The sequence below is a fragment of the Brachyistius frenatus genome, unplaced genomic scaffold (genome assembly GCF_029030835.1).
Source record: "Brachyistius frenatus isolate BFR_SWC_R1_liver_20210118 unplaced genomic scaffold, ASM2903083v1 Contig_14, whole genome shotgun sequence".
Lineage (NCBI taxonomy): Eukaryota > Metazoa > Chordata > Actinopteri > Embiotocidae > Brachyistius > Brachyistius frenatus.
The window spans coordinates 280,452-307,856 of record NW_027210613.1 but is presented as its reverse complement, the minus strand read 5'-3'; positions in this window follow the sequence as shown (position 1 = coordinate 307,856).

The window sequence follows — 27,405 nt, the reverse complement described above, 5'->3', positions numbered from 1 at the left end:
GGGTCCATTTTGGTGAATGGTATCCTTAGAATTACAAATGGTCTTGAAGTTACCCTTGGAGTTCAATGATACGATCCCATTTAAGGTCAGGTTTAGGATTGGACCCATGGGTTTAGGGTTAGGCAGATGGGGCTAAGGTTAGGGGTTGGACTCACAAAGGGGACTACAATTATGATCAGATATGGCGTGTACCAATGTAAATTTTGCCAACATTAAAACAAAGCTCACTGCCAACCTTTTTTTTAACAACATAAACAAGACTGAAACTAAATAAAGCTTAGTATGAACTGTGACAAAAATAATACAGTTTTATCAAGGGATGAAAACTAAACATTAATTAAGGAGATAAAGGAATGGACATATTAACTGTTTGCAATTTTTATGCAAAGTCTCAGTCCTTGACCTGCCCGGTACCGCCCAAAAATAAAGTAAGTAGTGCCTTTTCTGCTAAGGCCGTAACACAACAAAGATGTTGTAGCCTCAAAGTACCGAACAGGCCATAAACAGTGAAAATATATTGAAAAAAATCAGACTAAAATTTTAGGCGCCAAATATAGCATCGGCATTTAGACTCTGACGTGTCAAAACTGATGAAACTGAGACCCATTTTACTTGATCTTGGCCTTCACTTTTAGTTACGCTCTTGGACTCTGACTTGATGATTGTTGTCTTGCAAGGATAAGCCAAAGAAAAGAGACGTAAAATTAAAAAAAAAGGAGGAAATGGTGACAGATTTTGGTGTAGCGAACAGAAAAAAATAATGTGAAATGTAAAATGAGTCCAGAAGGAATTATGATTGTGTCTTAAAACTGCACGCTGTGGAAGTCGCCCCGACTCTCAGACACGCTGCTCAGATTTCAATTTAGGCAAGGCAAGCCTTTTCTCCTCAGCTACACAAGCTCAACTCACAGACCAGGGGCCACAATTAGCAGCTAGCCATTCTGACCAGGGAGAAAGAGTAAATGACATCCGCACCTAAGCCCTCCTAAGCCTGAGGAGCCGGGGCATGGAGGAGCCTCAGTGCTCTCCTCCTTCCAGTCAAGCATGGCCTCTTTAGGTGGTCCGCACTCCCTGGAGGGATGATATATTCTAACTGGCATTAAAATATCCTCCGGGCTGCCGGGGATGACCAGCGTGGTGGATATACAGTAGGATAGAAGAGGTTACAATGCAAAAACTGGAATATTGGATGGATGTTTTGCTTGTCTTGGATTCATGGCGGTGGCACAAAGCTGGGATCAGTCTGGATGCCATGTCGCCTGAATAATCACATCCACCACTGGCATGGATCTTCCGCCAAAGAGAGGAAGAGCAGACATCAGGTGCACACATTTAGTTTCAAACATTCAAGACTTGAAGAAAAAGTCCTAAACAGCTTAAATCTGGAGAGGTTTTTTTTTGTTGTTGTTTGTAAAAAGTAACAGTTTGACAAAAGTTGGACATCCTTGTTGACTGTCTGGAAATTCCAGTTGCATTATTGTCTATATACAGTAATTTACAATAATAATGGGTTTGTTAAAATTATCCCGCCACATTTCTCTGCACCTTATCTTTCATATGTGTGTGTGTGTGTGTGTGTGTGTGTGTGTGTGTGTGTGTGTGTGTGTGTGTGTGTGTGTGTGTGTGTGTGTGTGTGTGTGTGTGTGCTCCTAAGTGATGCCATCCCCTCGTGCCCACCTCCCAAATCCCCCCACCCCCCATCCATGCAAATTAGAACTTCACACACGTCGCGGCAAGCTGCCGGGTGCTCTGTGATTTCACACGACCAATTAAGGCCCTCTTGGCAGTTGTGTGAACAGTTTCATTAGAGGAGATAATATTGCAAAGTGAAATGATAAGCAATCATTATGATTAATGCCCAGACATTACATTGCTCGTTAATGAGGTGTAAATGATCTCATTATTTTTTGAAAGAGTACAGATTAGATTAAAGTGGAGTGGACAGCGCTTCTCGGTGTTCAGACAAGTTAGTGTTAATTAGGCCCAATCTCCAGGAGCAAATGAGCCGCAACCCTTTGGTAAACAATTAGGCTTCCATAGCCCCGAGCTAGATGGACAAGGATAGGCAACTGGATGGATAGATCACTGGAGAGATGGATGTGGAGGGAGTCTTCGGATCTGAATCGGATTCATTGTTATGTATCCGTACAAAATGAGACAAATTATGTTTCTTCTTGTGTGCACAAGAGCAAATATTTGAGGTTGACACTGGGCTTGAATTATATGAGATAAGCCAGTTACGGTAGTGATATGACGCAGCTACTTTCTTGAATATCTACAAAAATATGGAAAGCATGACATTAAATTTGGTTTCTTTGTTCTTTTCACAAACAATAGAAAATTAAGTGTTTATTTGTTTACCACTAAGCAGGTGGAACAGAGACGCTTGTAAAGATGAAGTTAAAAAATCGATTTTTAACAACAGTCCCGCAAACAAACTGCATTTTATTAAGTCTTTTTTAATTAAGAAAATGATTTTTGTTAACACACAATTGAGTCAAACAAAACAAGTCACAAGGTTTTATATCGTCTTTTCTTTTAGATTTTAATAATTATGTTTATTCACTCAAAAAGACCCAATTAATTATTGTGCTCTATTGTGCTTGAGATATTTCATTGATGCATCATTGTTTCAGTAATGTCAGTAAAACATGGGAGCAAAGTTAATAAAAGTAAAGTTTTGAAAAAAGGAAGACAACGATTTTTTTTTTCAAACATCATTAATTACAGTAAAGTTCCTTGAAAGAGTAACAGCACTGTTTTCTCACAGATAATTCTCGATGCCTCAGAGGTTAGAGCGGAACTCCTGTATCTCCTCTACAGACAGGCCAGACCTGCCACAGTGGGAAATGTCTGCCTCTGACAACATTGATTTTACCATCCGCTCCTTTTGTCTGCAAAGATATGCTTAGATTATGACAAGAAAAGGGATGCTGTAATCCCTCTGCCATAGGAGTTATGTTTCAGAGACATCAAGCCCTTATCGGTGATTGATAACGCTTAACTCAAAAACATATAGAAGCATTAGGAAAGTCAATATTTTGCCAGCGACTGAAGGTGACCCCTGATTCCTGTGTTTGCAGTGTGTATGCGGAGGGCTTTGATGGTAAATTTGTAAGGGTGGTTATGTGGGGAGGCTATTATGGATTTGCTATCTTGGCCTGAAGTGTTTGCGCCTGATTATGTGATTAAATCAATAATAATTTCTGTTTGGGCTCCTTTGCTCCTCTGCTTCATCTTCTTTTTCCTGTGTAGTTGAGTGGAACGGTGGGTGGGGACGGCTGTACACAAGTACAAATGCAGGCGCGAACACACACACACACACACACACACACACACACACACACACACACACACACACACACACACACACACACACACACACACACACACACACACACACACACACACACACACACACACAACCGTACCCACAGCAGAACAACTGCATCACACATGGCACAAAGGGCACATTCCAGGGTCCACAAACTTTCCATGATGGATTTAATCAATAGAAAACAACACATGTGATTGGAAACATAATAAAAAAAAACAGTTTTTAAACCCTTTTGTTCCATAAAGTAAAGACATAGATGTATCTTAAAGAATCTCAGGACACATTATTTTCCACCAAATAACACATTGACCAACTTTTACATTAGATTTTTGCCCCTCATCAGTGATGCCAAACTTAAAATAAGACTAGAGGAGATGCCCAGCACCTCAGCTGCGTCCCTCTCCATGTCCCCTCCTTCCTACATCAGACCCTTGGTTTGGTGACTTGTGCCCAGCCACTCCTTAGCGACCGCAATCACTCCCCTCTCTGGTTCTGCCAGGTTTGTTGTTATGTCTAGACTGCAGGAAATGCAACATTACATTTGTTTACAACCAACAGGAACTAGAACCAGAAGCTGTTACGTGATTAAAGAGTGCTGCCCAGAGAGAGCGTGTGTGTGTGGCTCAACCCCCTGGGTTTGGCAACAATCGACTCGATACAGGCGAACCAAAATGGAGAAGGAGAGAACCGCTGTCTGTATTAGTTAGATGAACAGATTGCATTCAACACAGCGTTCTCCTTAAGATCCCACCTACTTAAAGTAAGTTAGCAAGAGCCAAGTTGTGACTTTGCGTCTGTTTTCTATGTACTGTATTTGTGCTGGTGTTTGTTTGGGCATTTGACTGCTTATAATATGCATTTAGTGTGTCTGTGGCTGCGTGTGTGCGATTGTGTGTGGCTGAGTTAACTCACAATCCCTCAGCACCCTCTTAAATCTATACCCAATAAAAATCAGCACCGTCTTGAAAAACAAAACCCAGGGAAACATCTGTAAAACATTGATTTTGCAGATTGCAAACCAACTGCATGGCTAATGAGAAAAGAAATCATTTTTGATTAATTAACCTAAAAATTGGAGAATCTAAACTGCCACCAGGGAGATGACAAGTGCTGCAGGCCTGATCACACGGAAGGAGGACATACAGTGGAGCTGCTTCCAGCTCGAGTTCGCCTGGAGAGGCAAGAAGGAAAAGGCTCAGGGAACGCTAGCGGCTGAGGTATGGCTCCCATTACCGAACCAAAATCACCAAGAGTCTTTGTGGTGATCCAACAGAGGAGTCAAATATTTTCCACTCAATGATTGTGCCCTTTTATTCATGAAGGGAAAAAATGTTGGTTAGCTATCAGCAAAAGTGGAATTTACTGCTTTTTACAGTATTTCAGTTTCAGTCTTGTTATTTAAAGGGTTGGTTCACCCAGATTACACCAACAGACGCACACCAACATCACCTCGCGTGGTATGTAGCCATGCAGGCAGTTTTTGGTTCTATCTGGATAGATTATTTCTGTCGCCACTCCAATACAGTTGAGTTTCTGGGGCTCAAAGCATTCCAACTTCATCACCTTTGGAAAATGTGTCTCAGTTTTTCTGGATAATCCAACACACCTCCAACAGTTTTTAGTGCTTACAAATAATTGCTTTGTTACTCTTTTTCCAATGCAGGAAAGTCAGCATTATGGATTATAATAATAATAGGTGCATTTTTAAGTAATATTGAAGGTAAAATCATCCAGTAATTCACAAAAAACAGAGATAAGTAGAACTAATTTATTTTCATGTTCCTTTTTTCCTGCTTTCCCGTACTGTTACTTGTCTCATTTCTTGTTTGACCCCACACTAGAGGTATTTTTTTTTTAATTTTAGGTGAGCCAACCTTTTAATATTGTTATCACTTTTGCTAAATATCATATTCATGTCAAATTATTCTTAAAACAATGAGACATGTGTGACCTTGATATCCATTTGATTAGGGCATAATCAAAAACGGAAAACACTAGTTTGATCCCCCGGCTTGGTGGACACTCATTACTTGTCATTCACCTCCTGCTCTCCCTTGTTTCCTATAAATCTCCTGTGTCAAATTAAAGGCATACAAATAATCCAAACATTATCTAGAAAACAAAAAGAATTTGTTTTATTTCTTTCCTCATCAACAGTTAAATCAAACATGTGACATCTATAATCGTATCCTGTCAAACCTCATCCCACTGCACATTCATACTTTTAATAGTACTAATTAAAAGTTCCTCTCAGTCCCACACACTCGGCGGAAAACCTGCTGTGACCGAACATTTAAGGTTTTAGCTACAAAATTATGAAATGCTCTGCCTGCCACCCAACAGTCTGCTGATTCTGTCGACAGCTGAAGACATTCCTGTTCACACAGGCATTTGGGAAACCTGTATACACGGGGTCTGTATCTGTTACTTCACTGTGTATTGTACTTTTATCTTGCACAGGGTTTCTAAATGCGGTTCGGCAGATCTTTGTAGCTTCCCATGAAATGTTGTTTTTACTTATAGCACTTTGTGACATTTTCTGTGAAAAGCGGCGTACAAATAACTTTACTTATTTACTTCAACACTGTGCAGTAACGTATAAGTTGTATCATTTCGTTGTCATGTTTAAATTTTAGCACAGTATGAAATATACATTTACTTTAAGTATAGAAGCCTGTGTTAGCCTCCATTAGTGCGGAGTATATATTTATTCACAGCATTTTTTCAAACATTATTTGCACAGCGTTGCAAACTGTTCACCACTACACTATGCAGATACTACATATTAACAATATGCGCATAGTTTGCATTCCAACTTACTGGTATATAAAAGCAAAGTATATAAATGTTGTGTGTCTGTACCTGTATTGTTGCACTTATGTTCAAATATAATGAGAGCTTCTGTAAACTGTAGTTTATTGTATGTGTCAACATTACTTGGCCTACAAATTGATTCTGGTTCTAAAATATGGTCAATAAATTATAATAATATAAATTCATTATGAAATGAGAAACTTGGGATCATCAGTACTTTTTTAAAAATCGTTTTAAACCAAAAAAAAAAAAAAAAAAACGCTAAGTGGTAGCCATTCATTGTACGCTCACACAAACGCATGTAGTTTGAACAAAAACACACGCTCTTGCTCAAGAGCTCTTTCTGCTCATACACACATCAGACAGACAAGTAACCACACACACACACACACACACACACACACACACACACACACACACACACACACACACACACACACACACACACACACACACACACACACACACACATGCACTCACACCACAATGGAGGGAGGGTGCAGCGAGCCAAGTTGAGCTGTACTCACAACACAGCTGGTTCTCCAAGGTCAATAAGGAACTTGGAGTGTTTATTTGTCCGTGCGTTTTATTTGCTTTCTAATACAGGAGAGGCTCTGATTTGACAGATCTACTTGAAAAGAATCATAGTGTCTAAAGAGTGTGGGAAATTTCCACACACCAAAGAAGTTATTCTCTTTCTACTCTTCCACTTTTTTATTCAATTAGTTTTTCATAATTCATTACCATCTTGGCTATTTTCCCCTGGTGTCTTCATTTTACTCTTTTTTCTTCTCTTTGATGCATAATGGTCGGACCGTAACAGCTCACTAGGGTGTTGCAGTTAACAACCTCCTACCCCTCTGATGGCGAGACAGTAGGCCATTGTAAAGCTGAATCGCCGTGGATTTATAGCCCTGGTCCCGGGTTCCCAGAATGCAATGTCACTCTGTCACACCGTCATCAATCTGCTGTCTCTGACCAAAGACAAAGAGGGAAAAAATTGTCACTCAAAAGTAGCACAAAAAGTAGAGTGATACTTTCTTATGCATACCATCATGTTTATCGGCTGCCTGTCATAGGTAAAATGTGCGGGCACAAAGAGCTCCACTTATATTCGAGACAAGTCTGGGTGCAGCCACATCAAACATCATCTATGAGTTCCAGATTGCACAATTAAGAAGGGGCTGGTTGAGTGCCAAATGTGGCCATTGCTGCAAATGAATACACCTTTTGACGCCAAAGCTTTTCCAAGACATTTAATCTTCATTAAGCTGTAAAACCGGCGGACCGGTAGCCCTTTTCACACGTTAACATCCACTCATGACACAGCATAAGATTTTTATTTGAAGAAATATTGGAATTTTGTTGTAAAGTAAACCTGAAATGTAAATTGTAATAGCTGGTGTTTCTCGATTTTAGAAAACTTTGCTATTTTCACTAAATTTGCAAAAAACGCATAAAGTCTTGTCACACACGACACACTACTACTTTTCCTTGCTCATATACTGTTACCCTCAGAGTCATTTCCCATGGTCTACACGCAGAGGTATTGAACATCATAAATCAGCTTCATAAAGGGACGTCTGAGAGATTCTGTGTCTTTTTTGAATAAGAGAAGGAGACCTAAATCCTAATGATTAATGTGCTCTAAAACCCTCTCATAGCCATGGTAACCAGGGCACTTTGCCATGCCATTTAGAGTATCCAGGCGCTGACATAGAAGTAGTGTTTTTCCAAGTCTCTCACTGATATCTCCTCAGCTCCAAACAGTGAAAGACTTCCATTAAGAGTTTTCAGTCTCCACTCTTGTTTGAAGCAGGAAACAAAACAAAATTCAGCTTCAGCCCAATCCTTTTTTATGTAGCATGATAATACAATAAACAGAAAACAGAAAACGTTTTTTACAGTGATTAAACTTGTCATGTCCATGAACGTCTCTGTCATACACAGAGCACACACCTTTCTCTGCCTTTACATACTCCAAAGATACTTTTTTGGAAATGTTTCAGGAGTATTTGAAATGAAAGAGCTCGTGACAAACGATCACGACACATAAATCTTAACATTTTATAAAAGGACATGACTATTGGATTAAACACGGGTAATTCCTCTTCATAATCGCATACAGAAACAGGCAGGGCTGAAACAGATGTCTTCACATGGCACTCCTTGGCCGAGCTTTCAGGAGGAATTTGTAAAAGTAAAAAGACGAAGAGGCTTTTTACTGTAAGAATATGCTGTTGTAAGACAAAGAAAGGTCAAATATGATCACGCAGATGAGCATAATTTCCCCAGTTTTTGAACATGTTTATCGAAAGGGTCAAATCACGGGTCGTTTTTCCCTTCAAAACTATTTGAATAAATTCCCAAATAATATGGTACTTAGTTATTTTTCAGATAAATATAAAGGACCCACTTTAATTTATCATGTTGAAATACATTATAAAGTCACTTTACACAATAAAAGCAAATATACATAATTTAAATATCTGGTGAGGATAAACAAATTAAGAAGAGTTGTATCATTTCCTTTTGGACACCCAATAAAACTGAATATATGCCTGACAAATGCATACTTTCTGGTAAATAGGAAGTTTTTTTTATATCCACCCAATAAAATAGAGCATGCTTTTTTTTAGCTGTACATAAAATAAAATGCTGAAACGACTTACGGAGTATAGGGGTGCAAGTAAACGTGAAGTATGGATGTTAAAATGAGAGAGAAAGTGAGAGAAACTCACCTACTGTGACAGAGCTGCAATTAGAAGTTTGCTGTTGATGCCTCGGATCCGTCAGCTACCTGATGTGTGCCTCCTTTAATTTACTGTGTCAATAACACTGTGGTGGAAACACAGTCAGCATGATAGATGGACACGTTTTGCATGGACTTCCCTCCAAAGTGCCAATTGTTGAAAGTAAAAAGAAGCAGAGGAGGGAGGGGGTAAAATAAATAAAAGTACCATTATCTAAATCACCTTACATGTTTTTGTTGCTTCATAGCTGCTGCTGTTTTTCCTTTCTTTTGCTGGTGTTCAATTTGAGCCCTTTTCATTTATGAAGCATCAACATTCTCTTCAAGTAGTTAGTTACCAACAGTCACCAGTGGATGTAAATGCTGAATATGTTGTGCCCTGTGTTATAAGTAATAACACAGGCAAAGGCACATTTCGTAGATGCCAACATAACAACGCACATTAGCCAGAATGTAATTTTAAAAAGTTTGATTCACCTTCATTACAGCTAAGGACTCCACTGTCTGCTCAGACAAAAGGTCTTAACAGGAGGCCACAAAGTTCAATTAAAGGAAGAGCGGCGAGGTGAGCATGGATTTAAAAGATAGTATTTCAAACTGCACCCCTGAGTGCAGGGCAGGGCTCTCACAATGATGACACTAATTCTTGAGGGAAATTCACGTTAGTTGGTGTCTAGACGTTTTATTACTTGGCCAAAGCACCAAAGAATGGCTCTCTCTCCATATCCAAGACTCAGCTAAATACTTAGAGGCATAAAAGTTCTGTACAACTGACATCTTTCAATCACATTGAAATTGGTTACTGTCTACCAGCTTCCTATTTGGGTCAAGTCCGCTCAGCATAGAACTGACATAACATCCATCCATCTATTATCTATACCCGCTTTATCCTGAACAGGGTCACGGGGGGAGGGGGGGGGGGGCTGGAGCCTTTCCCAGCTCACATGGGGCGAAGGCAGGGTACACCCTGGACAGATCGCCAGTCTATCACAGGGCCACATAGAGACAGACGGAAACAAAGACCATTCACGCTCTCATTCACACCTAAGGGCAATTTGTGAAACCATCAATTAACCTGAGTGCATGTTTTTGGATGGTGGGAGGAAGCCGGAGTACCCGGAGAGAACCCACGCAGGCACAGGGAGAACCTGCAAACTCCCCACAGAGAGGCCCAGGCCCGGATCCGAACCTGTGAGGCAACAATGCTAACCATTGCACCTCTGTGCCGCCCCACTGAAATAACATACATTACATATCACATTACATTTTTCTGTTGTTTGGTCCAAATGTCTTTGTGGTATGAAGTCAAATATCCATTAGCACCAATTTCAAAAGGGAAATATCATTTGGAGTGGAAAACAATTGGGTACAAGGCCAACAACATGTTTGATCAAAAGACATCTATAATGTCTGCCCTTGTCCAATCTGCATTTAGAAAAGTAAAGAAGAATGCTGGGAAGTATTAGCCTGGCTGCACCGATCGTGGCTGATAGCTTCAGTTTTCTTCGCTGTGATAACCGTCTCGTAACTCGGCTCGTATTAGCGTTTGCACAGCCACTCTGAAGGGCTGACCAATGAGCTAGCGGTGTCGGTGGTTAACCGCGTTTGTCCCGCCCCTCCCTCACTGGGATTGGACCGCTGGTGACAGTGAAGAGTGCAGTGCTAAGATTTTTCAACTTTACCGGAAAAAAAATTGCCGCACATTAAGCACACAACGCAGAATAAACAGTCAGCACCTCATCAAGCTACTGCCGTTCATTAAAACAATAACAAAAAATATGCTGTACTCAGAAAAAAATATTTTGGTTGACAATTGCCGTAGGTAGTTGCAGCGGTGGCAGTGTCGGCCGGTTTCGGGGCATGCTAATTGGTTAAAATGAATTGGAGGTGTACGCTAAGCAGGATGGAACAACTGCAAACGATTCTCTATGGTGGGTGCTCAGACCCATATATTCACAGAGTGAAATTGGGTTCTGGTTAACATCAGGCAAGTGAAGCACGGGACAACCAACAAAATACCCAACAAAACATCAAGCCCTGATTACAGAGGTTTTACCGGAAACAAGAAACACAAGTCAGGTTTACATCAGGTGTAAGGTTGATTGAATCACATTTCCCCCAAAAATGTATCGAAAATTATACCGTTACATGAGCTTTAAAGACTTGAGATAAACAGTTGGTGGAGCCGATTCTCCAGTCAGGTCCCAAGAAGAGGACGCAACAAGACGATGTGATAATTTGAAGAAACACACACTCGCCCCATTGCACCACATAGGTCTCATATTCCAACATGCCCTCAAACTGAAATGATAAAATATCTCTATTACCAATAACTCCAAAACAACATCGGAGTGTTTTTGAGCCCTCTGTAGGACCAATATGTCCTCATACCTAAATGATAGAATAGCTCCCTTATGAGAGTCACGTAAGGCGTGTGACGTAAGTACATGCAGTTCAATGTCCCGCCAAAGCGTGTAATACAGCCGCCATCCCACGAGTGGACACCGTGTCAGTGTCGCGTTTTGCTTCGCCTTGGTGAGAAAGGCACATGCATGACCAAGAGGAGGTCATGTAGCGACGTAAAAGGAGTGTAAAGTCTGCCTCGGGAGGAGGGTGATTGGATGCTACACACACAGGACTTTTCCCCCAGGACACCGGGTGTTTGAGAAAGGAAAAGTCAACATGGATTTCTTTGAAGTTCCTTAAGTATGTTACTTACATAATATATATAATTGATATAACTTATGCAATATACAATAAGTAACTTTCATGATATACGTGAAATGACTTATTTTAACCCAAACTCTGATCTTTTCCTAACCATAACCGAGACGTTTTTGGTGCCTAAACCTAAAGCACCTTACTTTTACATCTATGCAAGGCAAAACGTGATACAGACACGGTATCCTCTCGTGAACTAGCAGGTGTATTACATGCTTTGTCACGGGACACAAGCAGGAGCTTCTTGGGCAAAAGGCTTGTGTTTGATCCATCCAACCACTCCCCAGCTGTCTCCCCACTACCTCACTTGACTTCTTCCTTTGCGCTCATCATAGTCACTGTGACCAAAAGAGGTTGTCCACGTAAACAATGGTCATTTTAATCCCCTTAAACAATCAAACAGTCATTTTTTTTAGGAAGGTGAGGCTGGAAGTTCTCCCTTGCTGCTATTTTTCATCTTTTAAATGGAGTGCAATCTTAAGTTTAATGTGAAAGTCAGATGTTTTATTCACACTCTTTTGGTCCTATAGACACCCTCACTTTGTTCTCGACAGCCAAAATATTTCAATAAAAGTCTCCATTTCTGCGCAAACTGAAAATGCAATAAAACCACATGGATGTAATTTGGTCTACGGTGTGAATTCTCAGAATGTGCAATGTGCTTTTTCATAAATATAAACAGTGGCTCCCAAATGTGCACTTTCTATAACACTAAGTAATGTATTTGTGACGACTGGTCACAGAGCTCTTTTTTTTGTTTGTTTTTACTTGTGACCAGTTACATCAAAGAATTTTTCGGCCACAAAAGGTTAAACTACACATTATTAGAGCAGTATTTATTTATTTATTTTTCTATTTACAACCCCATGAATGTTGTTTTGACAACTTAGACAAATTTTGCAAACCACTGATCTATTCGACACCAACAAAAGTCTGCCCTCTGAGGTGTTGACAAACAAAATTGCATTGATTCAGTTTATTTCATTTAGATATTCAAAATGTATTGCTATATTGTATTTTTTCAGCAGCACTTTTTCTATTTCGCAGTATGACTTTAGTTGGGGATGTAATTCTCTGAGAACACTAAATCCAGTTTACAATTTATTGTCCTTCTTGCTTCTTCCTAAACACTTCTTATTTCTCGATGTCTTTTTTTTTTTTTTATCAATACTTATAACAGCGAAACTATTTTGTATGACATGAATCAGTTTTGCCTCATGAGACTAGAAGAAAAGACAATTAGTTAAGAAGATATTCTTTCGACTTTAAATACATTTTGCCTCACTAAATGCATTTGTTATTTAATTTGTATGAAGAGCATACAGGCTTAAAAACAGACAGACACACACACACACACACACACACACACACACACACACACACACACACACACACACACACATACTCAAGTTGATTAGCAGGGCTCCTGTGAGTGTGTGTCACGTTTTAGTGGAAAATTACAGCTCTTTCAACAATTCCTCAGTCGGAATCCCATTAAAAGTGTATTTTATCTGCAAATCACAATTATTTTGTTCATGCTCTGTTTTAATGGGCGCACCCGCTGGGCTGAAGAAGACACTTCTCTATTCATAAATGTATTACTGCTGGGGAATCATTAACTTATTGTTAGCAGCGCGACTGATGGCTTATTGACATGACAACATTCAACCAACACTTTTGTCTTTAAGCCGTACATCCATATCACTGAAAACAATGTCATCTACCCCATTTTCACCACTCCCCTCATGTGTTTGAGCTTAGTGGAAGGCTTTTCAGTGACCGGGAAAAAAACGCACCCAGCAAGAGATAAGTGTAGGCTGGGTTTCTGGAAAGACTAAAGAGGTTTCTTTATGATGAGGAATACGAAAAACAAAAGCACCAGATGCCACAGTAAATGCGACGGGAGGGTGTGAGATGATGTTAGGAAGAAATCACTGTTTGCTGAAAATGATATAGGGCTTCTGTTTGTGTCAACTTAAGAGAATAGTGATAAAAGTGGCGAAACAGAGCCGCCGGGGACGATAAATTGCCATGTGTGAATTATCTGCAAAGTGAAGCCACGTCTAATATTTATGGCTGGAGATGCAGGAGAGTCATAGAGTCAGACAGTTTGCACAGATGGTGGCCATCCTTGGTCAACATTCAAATAAAAACGGAATGAGCGTCTCCCCTTGTGTCCAGCTATTCCCCTGTCAGTGAATGCGGACTCAGATAAAAGGACGGGGTGTAAAAGTGTTTAAGTAGGCAGAAGTTGTAAAGGAGGAAAAAAAAAAAGCAGAATCGCTATTCACTGCTTGTGCAATCCTTTCTGCCTTGTTGAACTTTATTAAATTCTGTCGTTCTTTCCTTCCTGTCTGGCTCCCTTTGTCAGCTTCTTCTCATGCGTAGCTCAGATTTTTTTTTTTTTTTTTTTTTTTTTTTTTTTTTTTTTTTTTTTTTTTTTTTTTTACAGAGGTGTTGTGGAGAGCATTCAGCCTGAAAGAATGTGTTGGTGATAATCATACCACAATGTACCAATAGGAATCCCACTGAGTTGAGTCCGAAATATGCAGAGCGGTATATGAGTGATCTCTGCTTATTGTTGAGAAAATGTCTGAGTTAGTTTGGATTTCTGTTTCCCACCCAAGTCTGTCTTCTCACTGGTCTGCTTGTGTAAATATTTTCATATATTCAAGGATTCTTTGGTAATGTGAATTCTTGGGTCTAATGGAAAGGCACACATGCCAAAATTACTGTTGGTTTATATCTTTCTTTCTTTTTTTTTTATTAATATATATATATATATAGATATATATATAAAATATATTTTTGAGGAAAATAAATCTACAGGAGTTCCTAATATTCTTGGTTTATGCAAACTTAAGTAACATCTGCTTGTAAGCCGTCATCCCCAGTTGTGACCAGTTCAACCAAACAGTTATCCTTTTATTAATTCATTTAGGTCTGGAGACGGAGGAAACATCAGCCAAATGTTCTTTTTAAATGACAATAATTACACAAAAAGGTAACAAAATTTTTTTTTTTTAAAGTGAACATAATTTTGTGTAACTGTAACATGCCTCCTTTCCCACTAATCATCTTGAGTCCCTCATATTTATCTTGCGAACCCTGCTTGGGACCCCTATGCTGAGAATCACTAATCTAAATATACACTTTCCATTGCCTTTCCATGACTACTCACACATTTGCAGCCAAAGGTCACCTATTATGTCACTGAAATAATTGTTTTACATGTTTGGTTCCACATCTGTTTGTGCAATGTGTAAGTGTTGAGTGTTTCAGAGGGAAAAATAATGTGTTCTCCCGTTGCACCGTCAATATATCCATACTGACTTCTATCTAAAATTAAAATACTTATTTTTGGGGATGCACTGATCCAGCTTTCCTTTTTTTCCTCCCACTACTGCTTCTGATACTTCATGTGATAGTATCCACTGATCTATTACAAGAGTTGTCATTGTCTATTTTTTTTTTTTTTACTTAAGACAAGGGATTGCTGTGGCAGCATAACATCAAAACGTTGCTTTCCTTTTGTTTCTTTCTTTATGTTTTTTTTTACTATTTGATTGCTGATCTGCTAGATCTGGTCAGTATCAGCACAGACATTGTTCTAACAGTGTTTATCTATAGAATTCTATACAGGCGAAGTTGATGCTTTCGGACTATACATATCAAGATCTTCAAGAAAACAGTGTCATCCCTCTGTGTTTACGACTGGGATCTGAAATATTTTAATATCATGGACCCAAAATAGAGACATATCATTAACACTTCCTTAAAACAGATGCCCATTTGCCAAAATTGATTCCCATTTGGGAAAGTTTTGTGTGATACTGTGTTTTCAGAGTGCAATATTTTGCAGTGAATTAAATTACAGTGTAATTAAACTATTCATCATGTTGCCCAGGCTCCACTCTCAGACAGACAGAGTACCTGTATGAGTCACAACTCTTCTGTTTTTTCTTTATTTCTTCTTGTTTTAGAGACAAGTTTGGTCTTGAAGTATGTCGGGAGTCTGACCATTCATTACAGCAGCTATGAAAGCCACGCTAATGGATATGAAAGTCGGATCAATTGGCCAGGAAACAGAGATAAGGGAGGGATGAGTCACCATATTCCGCTTTCTTGACAACCATGTCATGCCTTGCAGCGTCTCCAGAGATCTCGCTGATTGATGCCTATCTTTCATCAGTCTGGCTTTAATCTGACATTTCATGTGCTTCATAATCATATCAGCAAAAAATCTATATCACATCAGCCTCTCCTTCCCACCTGTGGAGCAGAATATACGTTTCCTTTTATGAAAAGAAGCGGACAGTAGTGAGAGGCACGTCTTTATCTATTGATCATATTCTGAAGAAAACAAAAAGAAAGATTGAGAGGAGATGAAGACGAAGGGTAAGAAAAGGCTGTTCCGTAAAACAAACAGTGATTGTGAAGTGACATTCTGGGAAGAAGTGGCAGACTCTCTCCGGGTGCCGGCCAAACAAACAAACAGAGGGGCGAGACAAAGTGCAATCACTGACCTTTGTTCAAAGAAGCCATCTAATCTGTTTCCACTTTACTTAATTAGAAAAAGCAGAGGGATTTTTTTTATGTGCACAGTGTTAATGGGAAACAGCTCACAGGTGCTAATTAAAAAGAAAAAGAAAAACCTGATCTCTTTGGTAACTTTGAGTCCATCAATCTATATATTCATTAATTACAAACTTGCCAAACTTATCTCAGATTATAGTCACAGTTTTTAAGGCAGATAATGGCCCGAATATCATAAAGTCTCAGTATTTGTGCTCTAAATGAATGAATGAATGTCCACCCCCAACATATACGCACCTATGTTACATGAATTATAGCCTTTGTCAAACATGTAGAAGCTGGGTAATTGAAGCTTTACCCCCCACTGAAGGCTACATCCTTACGCAGACACTGATTAACCACTGCTTTACAGGATCTACAGACGCACCATGTGTGCACTCGAGGTGGTGAATACGTTCATTTCCTCTTTGACTTGGACTGCTGAAAGAAGACAGCGCTCAGCTGCTTTGCCAAAACAGTGTTTCATGTCGTATCATGCAGTGAGCGTTGGAGGGACGACTTTAGTATCAGCTAAAGATCATAAAAATGGCACAAAAGTAGCATGATTATTTTATTTTTTTTAAATCATAAAAAATAATGATAATAATGTTGATCTTAACAGTAAAACTGCATTGGAAACTTTTTTTTTTTTTCAAGTGAAAGTTTGAAGGAGTATATTCCCACCTACACACTGCCACAGTCATTATTTAAAGAAACCCTATGAGAAGATGAACGGTATCCTGAGAAGGTGGCTATTGATAACTGATCACACAAGTTTGTACTTGCCCAAAAAATACCTCTGCAGCTTTGTTGATTAAAAGAAGCAGTAGTTACTGATATCAGGCATCACATGATTGATCAGATGAGTCATGACTACATTTATTGAAATACTGTACAACTGCATTTCAGAGCCTAATATTATACTTTTTACACTACAATTTCTTGAAAGCTGTAATTATTATTTGCTTTGACTATAATTTATTATATAACCTCAAAATTCCCAAGTGCCCAAGTTTATATGGATTAAACTACAGTATACTCATAAATAGATATAAAAACATCTGAATAGTATAAATAGCTCCATATTAAAACAAATTTAAAGTTGGCATTTTAATAATTAATATGAATCCAGTATTCAATATGTACTACATGCATCAACTAATGTTTTTTTTTGTTGTTGTTTTTTTCTTTTGATTTGTACTTTTATGTTAGACCCTGAAAGTGTAAATACTTAACTGTCTCAGAAAGTTTCTCGCTCTGAGTGACTGTGACGTACATGTGATGCCTTTTACAAAACTTAGGACGCATAAGTGCAATAAGATAACAGAAACAAAAAAAAACCCCACTTGGTTTCTTTATGGTATTAGACCAGTCAGAGGAACATAAAGAAACCAAAAGTGTTTAGCTCTGTTGGTAAAACGATTGTTTGGTCACTGTCAGTCAGATTTAATCAGAAACAGCTTCAATGAAGCCACATAGTGGAGTTTTTAAATGTAAAACTTTTAAAAACATAAATAGTAACAATATTCCTTGTTCAGTCATGAAATTTAAAAGAAATATTGAAGATTGGGAAGAAAATGTTCAAATATATAACTTTTAGTGTACTTTTAGGCAGCAGTTTTGCTTCTTTTCCTTAATAAAAATCTAAATACTTTATATTTTAAGCATACTACTTGTGGTAGTTGTTTGTCTGATATACTATATTATATTTTAAATGTTTCATTCCAGCGCAGAACCACAACTACTTTCAATGTGACTCTGCTTTTCTAAAACCTCAGTTCAGTGTCTTAATCAGCACAAATGTAATATCTCGTTTACACTTATTTCCTATTCACAACAAATACATAGATCCAATGCAGCCCAGATTATTCCTGTCTACGTGATATAGAACCCAGTAGCAGATGAGCTCTACCCTGTGTTATGCACCCTTAACCACATTAAAGCCCCTCCTTGTATGGGCAGTGTGTGGTCTGCCTCTCAGGGACGGCAGGGGACGCAGGAAACAAATTAGCTTTCTTGACCTTGGCCCAAGTTTCCCTTCCACCCTTCAACCCTCCTCCTCACTGCCCTTCATCTGGCCACTTCAAGGGTCAGCTGGATGACAACACGCCTCTGTTGTCCTCCACAGCGGTGGATATATTCAGATGAAAAGCTCATATAGCCCTGACATGCATCGTGGGAAATGAAGCTTATGAGTTCAACTGGATGTGGTTGCGATGATTACCAGGCAAAAATGTCATATTTATGCTGCAGGGTGAAAGTAATTTTGAGTTGAAAATACAGGAAGGGAGACAAAATATGGACGATTTTTTTTTTTTTTTTTAAGGTCTGTAGTTCCAAATAAAATGAAACAATCTCATGCAAGGGTTAATATAAGGTGCTGAATGAAGTATAGCATGGGATTAAACAGTGAAATCACCTGAAGAAAGAATATTTCCCTGACATCAAAATTGCTGTTACACACAAACACACTTCTACCACCTTGAATGAAAAGTCAATTTCCAAGCATCCTAATAAGTTTAAAATCTATCTAACAGCTACAGTCCTACAGTCTCTGCCCGAACCTAAAATGAGAGACTTTTGGCCGCAGGATTGAAAAGAACCCTTTCAAAGATAAATATTGGATTGTAACACTGACAAGCAAATCTAATTCTCCCAGTTCACGCGAAAGCACGTCTATGTGCAATAAGTGTTCAGCCTGAGAGCAAAAATAACCTGTGGTGTCCAGGGGAGGGAAGTAGCGGCACTATATTAATGCTCATACTCTTCATTGATCTATGAGGAGTCCTTAATCTTGTGGGCAGCTTCCTCCTACGTATATTTCATAATGTGATACATCGTGCATCGATAACACTAGTAAGGGCCTATACTCTCTCGTGCTGGCTCACAGCACTTATTGATCCCGCAGTGAAGTAAACATGTCTTTAACACATGGGACTGTCACTCCTGGCAGATATAACAAAATTGTCCTGGCAAGATCCTCATTATTAGACACTCTAATGATGACAGGGATCAATAGCTAACATGACACGATGTCATCTCAGAAGTTAATAACTGTCTCCATGGAAAATGAGGAGGTTAAAAAAGAAGGTAAGCAAACACATGCTCCAGACACATGTTTGTTACTCACCACTATAAACTCCTCATACACTGGAGATTATTTCCTTGCTGTATGATTCAACTGGTGTTCTCGGAATGGGTTACAAAAAAAATGACATACAGTAAAGTGACTCAGGGGCATTGGCTTTGGCTGTGCATCAAATTGACCATATCCTTATGACTAAACGGTAGCTTAAGCTGGAGCAATTTTCTCTATATTTTCGGCAGGCAGCCAAGTAAAAATGATTATAGGTGTGAGCTTTGAGTAATGTTCAGGCAGTTTTTTGAAAATGCAAAGCTCCTTCATACTGGAATGTTGTTGCACTGAGGCTGCTTGTTTTTGCATTTGGTTCTGCTCATGTTAAGTATTTCTTCTTGGCAAAATATATGAAACCTGCATTGATTATTGTTAGATAAGTCACTTCTATCACATTTGGATTTCTCTTCCTGATAAAAGTTGCTTTATTTTTCATTTCCCATTTAACAGTTTCTTAAAAAGTAATTTTGTTTTCTATTTTCATTTGTTTTCTTTTAATTTCTACTTCTTATTTTACAGTTATAAATGTAATTGAATTACGCATTGAGAATTGTCTTGTTATTATTATTATTATTTCTTATTTGAAGTTCCACAAATAAATATTTTTCATTCCAATGGTTTATTTGTCTATTAGACAACCTCTTGCATGCCAAAGTATAAAATATGTAAAAACATTAAATCCCCCAGAGAAGGAGAAAAGTAAACATACTAAATCTCCCAAGTGAAACCAGGAATAAAAACTTAACTGTTATGTGAAAAAAAAAAAAAAAAAAAAATCTAAGGCAAGGCTTTAAATGGCTGAAATAACTGGCTGATGTCAGTCAGTTATAGTAACACCGGCCCAGTATGTTGCCAGATCAGTGCAAGTCTGAACTGATTCATGCAAATCGGCGGTTGAACCGAAGGCCACCGGTCGCTGATGACACCGGCAAGTTGTGTGGATTCCTCTAAAGCGAGATCACATGGCCGACAGTCTGAGTCCAGACAGTAGGAAGTGAAAGTGCCACTGCAGCCACAACACAGGTCAGATCTCAAACACGCTTTTCTGCTGCACAGTGCAACCGCTCTTCTCGTTTTACTCACAAAACTGCGGGAGATATTTGAAGAGCAAGGACAGGGGATGAACCTCGGTTTTAGTGATGCAACAAGAGGACGACGGCAGGAATTAGAAACTGTGAACACACGTTTCCTACAATAACTACCAGTTATAATGCATACATTAAAACATAACTCTTTTTGCCTTTTTAAATCATGAACTGACTCAGCAGATTTGAATCATGCATTTTTTTTTTTTTTTATCTTAAGTGGAATTGAAATATTACCAGCATCAGCATGTGTTAAGAAGTAAAGTTAGTTTTGATCTTATTTGTACAATGCCTGTTTGCGTTATCAAAATACAACAACTTGACAATAGGCTAACAGTTTCATTAGAAGCTCCTATTATTTTCAGCAGTTTAATGAGCTGAAACTTGGAAGTGTTTCGGTCCAAAAAAAGAAGAAAAAAAAGGGACACACTACGAGTACCTCAGTTTGATTTTATTTTGTCATTGTGTCTGACATCAAGGGAGGGAGAGAAGGGCAAACTTGTGAGGTTTGACAAAGACAGCGGCAGATGTGGAAGTGTGAAAAATAAAGCGAAAGTGGGATAGCTATTTGTGTGCAATGAAGAAAGGCATAAAAAACAGCCTCGCACTGAGATAGTTGCTCTAAATGAAATACCTGCAGATTGCATGTTGCTTTGAATTTGCAGGGGTATTCAATTTTAATTAGGGTTTTGGAGACATCTTTTATCAGACTGTCACTAATCTCTCTCTCTCTTCCACCCACCTCCTCCTTTCTCAAACACACACACACACACACACACACACACACACACACACACACACACACACACACACACACACACACACACACACACACACACACACACACACACACACACACAAGTACACACACACACCTCTCTTCCTAACATTCCAAAAATGCAAATACACAGCCACAAGACAGAAAAAAGACCAAAAGAAAAGAAAGAATAATACAAGATTTTATGCAACAATTTGTCTGATACACATTATCAAAAAAAAAAAAAAAAAAAAAGCAATGAATTGGGGACAAAACCATTGTCCCATTTCATTTTGGAGAAAAAACCATTACCTCTACTATTTAATTGCATTTTCTTTGGGGCAAAGGTGATAATTAATTTTGCTCAGGGAGACACAGATGAACCAGTAACGAATATACAAACATGTTAAATAGTATTCTTGCCTTCAGTACCGGAATTTAAATTCTAACATGGTTATTCTATGAAACCATCGTGTGGGACAGAGAAAGAAGAAAAAGAAACCATCAAAAACCAAAAAGAAATCAGTATACTTTTCTTAGTTGCTCAAGGGGGGAAAAAAAGCTCCTTACGTTTGATCTTGAATGACGACATGATTCACAATTTACAATTAAAATTAAGAAAAGAATGAAGCAAAATAGTTCCCTTGAATTAAAAGTTTCACAATTACAGCATTACCTGAAAAACCCAAAGATACATTTGAGTTGAGGCTTATTTATTACTTTTCCCGGAATAAACACAAAGATGTTTAAAACAATGATTAGCACATAAAAGCATGTAAAAGCAGCTCCTAATCTACAGTAACGCCGTAACAGTACTTTCACACACACAAAAAAAAGTGTCTTTCACGGCCGTAAAACAAAGGCAACTTCTGGCTATAAAATGTCCTCTTCCGCCCTTGTATTCTATCTGTGTGTGGTGTGGTGGTTAGCTTGTCTCCCTCTCTTCATTCCTGGCCCTCTTCCATTGTTAGTCACCTTGTTTATTGGCTGGAGCAGCCGTGGCGTACTGGACATCATCTGAAACTACAAACGACAGGATGCAATAAGCTGGAGAATAGCAGCAATCTGAGGAAAGTTCTCCATTCACCAGGCCTCCCTAACTCTCTGTCTTCTTATCCTGGGCAGAAAATAAAAAAATCAATACAGGCTCACAGGGCTTGATAAAAGTGCTGGACAGGGAGAGAAGCAATGCTGGATATAGTAAATTAAAGTGATCAAAATTTTCCAGTCGACTCAGCCCGCAGTCTACATAAACTAACAACCCTGTCTCCACAACTGTCCGTCATCCTCCTCCACCCACCATCTTCATTCTCTACTAAAGCGGTATTTCAATCTTTCCATTTCACCGGTTTTCATTGCTTTTCTCTTATTTCTTTAGTCTTTATTTTTCAATTGTAGCATGCACAAATATGACAGAGGACTTAATGCAACAATCTCATCATTAATTATTTCTTGTTTCCTACTAAAAATGTATGAAGAAAGTTGGAAAATGTAAACATTTTAAATTAAATTTAGAGGCTTCCGTTATATCATTATAACTATATAATTATTATCATTATAATGATATATATGATATCATTATCATATCTTATATTTTAGACATCACAATATCGGGATACACAACCTATAAGTGTCTTTTCCTGATTTTAAAGGCTGAATTACAGTAAACTGACGTCATTTTCTGAATTTACCTGGACCCACTTAGCTATCAAAAATTGTGTAAATATTTTGTGAAAGCACCAAAAGTCATCCCTACATTATTGTTGCATTATTGATATCTTGGTATTTGTCAAAAATATTGTGATATTTGATTTTGTCTATATTAGCCAGCCGTACTTGCTCATTCCTGTACTTTCATTTCTCCATCTAGGTGCCTTTAAACAACTTCAAATCCTCCACACCTCCTGAATGTATGTGTTCTCTGCTAGCAAAGAATCAAAACCATTTAAATCATACTTGTCTTTTGGGAGTGGCTCACCTCATCACCCTCTGCGCTAAACTAACCTTACTGAATCAGTCGGTCGGTGGGACTCGTGAATCCCAGCTGATAATGTTAATTCCCAATAAGACTTCAACAACAAGCTGACCAAATGTAATGGAGTCTTCCTGAAATTGACAATTGAAACGCACTGAATTACAAAGTTGAATTCCTTATACTACTCATTACTGAGACAAGTATTTACATTTACTCAGTAAACCTGAGCTAATCATGTAATTAATCAAAAAAGTCATATTATCCCAAGATAACGTTGATGAGGCAAACATGTTAGTAAAAAGTGGCATTTGACACATCCAGCTGATGCAAAACAACTTGGCATTTGATTGTTTTTTTTTTACTGTCAGCCATGTAAATCTTATGTTTTCGCTAAGTTTTAGTTTCCACTAAAATCAACTGACATATGAAGCCCTTCAGCTCTTGAAATCCTCCACTATGTTCACAAGTTGAGTTTTTGCTGACAACAGAAACTGGGTTTATGAGACCCTTGAGACTCAACTAAAACTGTAAAGTTGAGGTACGAGCATAAAAGACAGCTTCAGGATGCTAAAATGCTTCGCAGACCTGAGGTGAACTGCAGATGATTATTCTCTGTGGAGTTGTCACTGTGACGCCTCTCCTTTTGGTACTTTCATAATACAAAAATATTCACTAGTACTGCTTTGATTAGGCAATATGTAGCCTATTCGAGTCCGATGAAACCTCGGACAAGCGCTCGACCCGCTTCCACCAGAAGTGCTAACGCTATAGTGTTCCTCAAAATTAAAAGACCACAAATCGTCTTCCTTTCATTCCTCTCAGCACCCGCCTCTTTTCTCTTGCGCTGTCAAGCAATAGCGTCAAGTTTCTCATCAAACTCCGCTACAATGTGGCAGATAGTGTATATAAAAAAAAAAAAAGCTGTTGAAATCCTCATCTAAATGTTGACGATGCTTATAAGGTCTCAAATCTAAGGCTGTAATTGCACGATGTACCATCAGTGATGTGTGAATGTTACAGAGATTTTATATCCTCACAGTTCGTGACTGCCGTCACCTACTTTGTTCAAAATGTGTACGACCACACAAACACTAATTCAATTACAGTAATTCCGGCAGCAGCTGACTCACTCTGCTAATGCACACCCTATGCCAGGCCCCACACAGGGCCCCCTTGGCACCTTGTCCACCTAACAGTAAGAAGGGATTAATAGGGATTGGCCAATCCAGTCCAGTCTCATGGTGTGTGAGCTTTATCACAGAGCTAAGCTGATATTCCAGCTCAACACTGATAACTGCAGTTTGATGGTTGCGTCATGTTGCGTGAGAAAATATTCCACTTTGTCTTATCGCGTCTTCTTTTTTATTTATAGGTTGGGATCTTAGTTTGGGAACTTGCTCTGTATAATTGGTTAATGGAGCACCTGAGCTATATATGATCATTTATTTGATATGCAATCACCAAAAACATCCAGTGAGGCAAAAGGTGTGGCAACCTCCAGCTGACATGCTGGCTGATTAAGTTGACCTCCACTGTACGTTTATTTGCGTGTCTTCCTGTGTGTGCCAATGTGACACGGGATGTGTGTGTGTGTGTGTGTGAGGGATCAGTTTAAAAGAAACACTTGGGCCATCACTTGCTGTAGCCTAATATCCTGTTGACCGGGGTTAGACATCAGACAGCCTTGAGACACTTAAATCCAGCCGTAACCCTGAGCAACACGCACATGTCCTGTTAGTTCACATCACAGCTTGACTTTCCAGAGTCCAGGGACCCGACACGGCCTTCAGCTAAAAGCCTGCACAACCCTTTGGTCTCCTCTTTGAATGGTGTGTCTGTTGCAGCAAAATACTAATGTATAAACCACTTAAGAAATAGAAAATAATAAGGTTTCCTGACAAGAAAAATTGTGCAAAGCGGCATGTTTACAAGCTCCATTTCACATTATATACTATTATTACTTACGTCCACACTGATTTAGTACAATTAAACAACCAAGTGACTTATTTCTTTGCATTCATTTTAATCTATGTAAAACAGGAAGAGTTGATAGTAAGAAGTCAACAGATTACAAGTCAAATGCATTTGTACAAGGGAGGATTAACACAGGATCCTATTTATCAATGTGTATTATTAATCAAACTACCCCCTTCTGTTTCTATATTTATCTATTTGAATCTCTCTATAAAGCAAAACGATTCCAATTACAAACGCCACGTAAGTCAATCCAATTGAAAAACAGTTGGCAGTCCTGTGTTTAACACTTAAAACCTTAAGAAAAGATTACAGAGGGGCCGTTATGTGCATATTTAGGATGCAATGACTTAAATGCATCACTCTGAAACTATTTAAACAAAGCACTTCTGTAAGAGCTGCACAACAACCAATTAAATGCAGGACTTTACTGTATGCTGCAGAGTGGTTCAAGGAAGCCGCAATCCAAACCGCTTGAAGCCAGCATAAGAAAGAAATTTGTAAACATGCAGGAGTGAAGATTATAATTATTGGTGTTGAGAAAAGCAGGCTGCATATCTTCTGTTAAACTTTCAAATACACCTAAAACATTTTTTTTAAAAGAGATCATAGACTCCACATCATTAGGGAAACATGAGCTTCCTTTGTAATCTATAATATTTCTCACCTGTAATCCAACACATGATGTTAATCTGTGATCTTCTGTATGCACAGTTTGCAGCAGGTGCCACTGAAGCTTAGCTCAGCCCCACCAAGCGTGATCGATGAGTATGTTTCCATGTAAACACACACATCCGTACCTCCTCAATGCAACACGCACACACACACACACACACACACACACACACACACACACACACACACACACACACACACACACACACACACACACACACACACACACACACACACACACACACACACACACACACACACACACACACACACACACACACACACACACACACACACACACACACACACACACACACACACACACACACACACACACACACACACACAGCTTGATTTTCAAGAGTCCTTAATCACAGCTAAGCAATTGACTGATCAATGACAGATATGAAGAACAACTGTGGAATGCTAACAGGGCCACATTTGCTTTTATCAGTTTCTTTTATTTTGGCCTGTTTTCATCACAGATTATATTTCTCTTAGTGTTAACAGGCTCCAAGCCTCGCCGAGGTATTCATTAAAATCTAAATACTAAATATTGATTGATACGTTATCAGGGCATAGCAGTTGGTGTGCAGGCTATTGATCCAGCCTGTGATTTATTATCATATTTAAGAAAAATCATTTTGCGTGATTATACGAGGTAATGGATTTTTAGCAAGGGGTGTAATTCTTTTTTCTTTTTTTTTTTTTTGTATCGCGTTTGTTATGTGGAAGGCGGAGCAGATTTCTCAATTGCATTCGGAGATCACTGATATCCTTGGTACTGCACCCCCCACCCCCCCACCCCCCTCCCCTCTCAGCCCTGCCTGGCCGGTGAGGGACTAAAGCTTGTGTAGAAGAACGATCCCCCGCTCTTGTCATTGGGAATAATGGGTATTGGGATTACCTCTTTAATCACAACAAAGATTAACAGATGGTATGAGAACAGTTATTAGCAAACATCTTGCACTCATCAAATCAATAAGATGATTTGTAATCAGGCTGTCGGTGCGAGTGAAAAGGGAGCCGGGGCCGTTCGCAGTGAAAGATCCTGGCAATCAGAGGCTACTGTGTAGCAATTACCTCTCCACAAAATAGGTGCTCTTCCTCCACTGGCTGGCAGTCCTCCAAAACACACGCCAGACTGATAGCAACATAGAGCATTAACACAGCAAAACACAAAACACCGCATGGCTAACCTTGTATTTGATCAGGTGTAAGGTTGCTCTGTGATTTCATTTCACTTTGTGCCTTTTAATTTGGTGGATCTTGCCTTGTGTTTGAGGGGGGAAGGAAGGGGGGCGGATCTAAATGTTTACACATGCTCTCTCTCCCTACAAAAGACCGTATAGCTCATTAGCAGGTTACCATAAATAAGTCAGTGTGGGGACAAAGAGGGAAGACGATAGAAAACTATACAGACAGGGTTTGCCTGTGCAAATATTTCTCCCTGGAGTCAGACAGAGAGAAAGGCTGAGGGACTGTGGACATACCGGTGCGTCCGGTACTGTAAACTGAGGAACGTAAAATCTCCTCCACAGTAATCAAAACCTTTGATTTCTTCATCTCAGTAAGCTTTGTTACTGAGTAAAGTAATCTTGTTC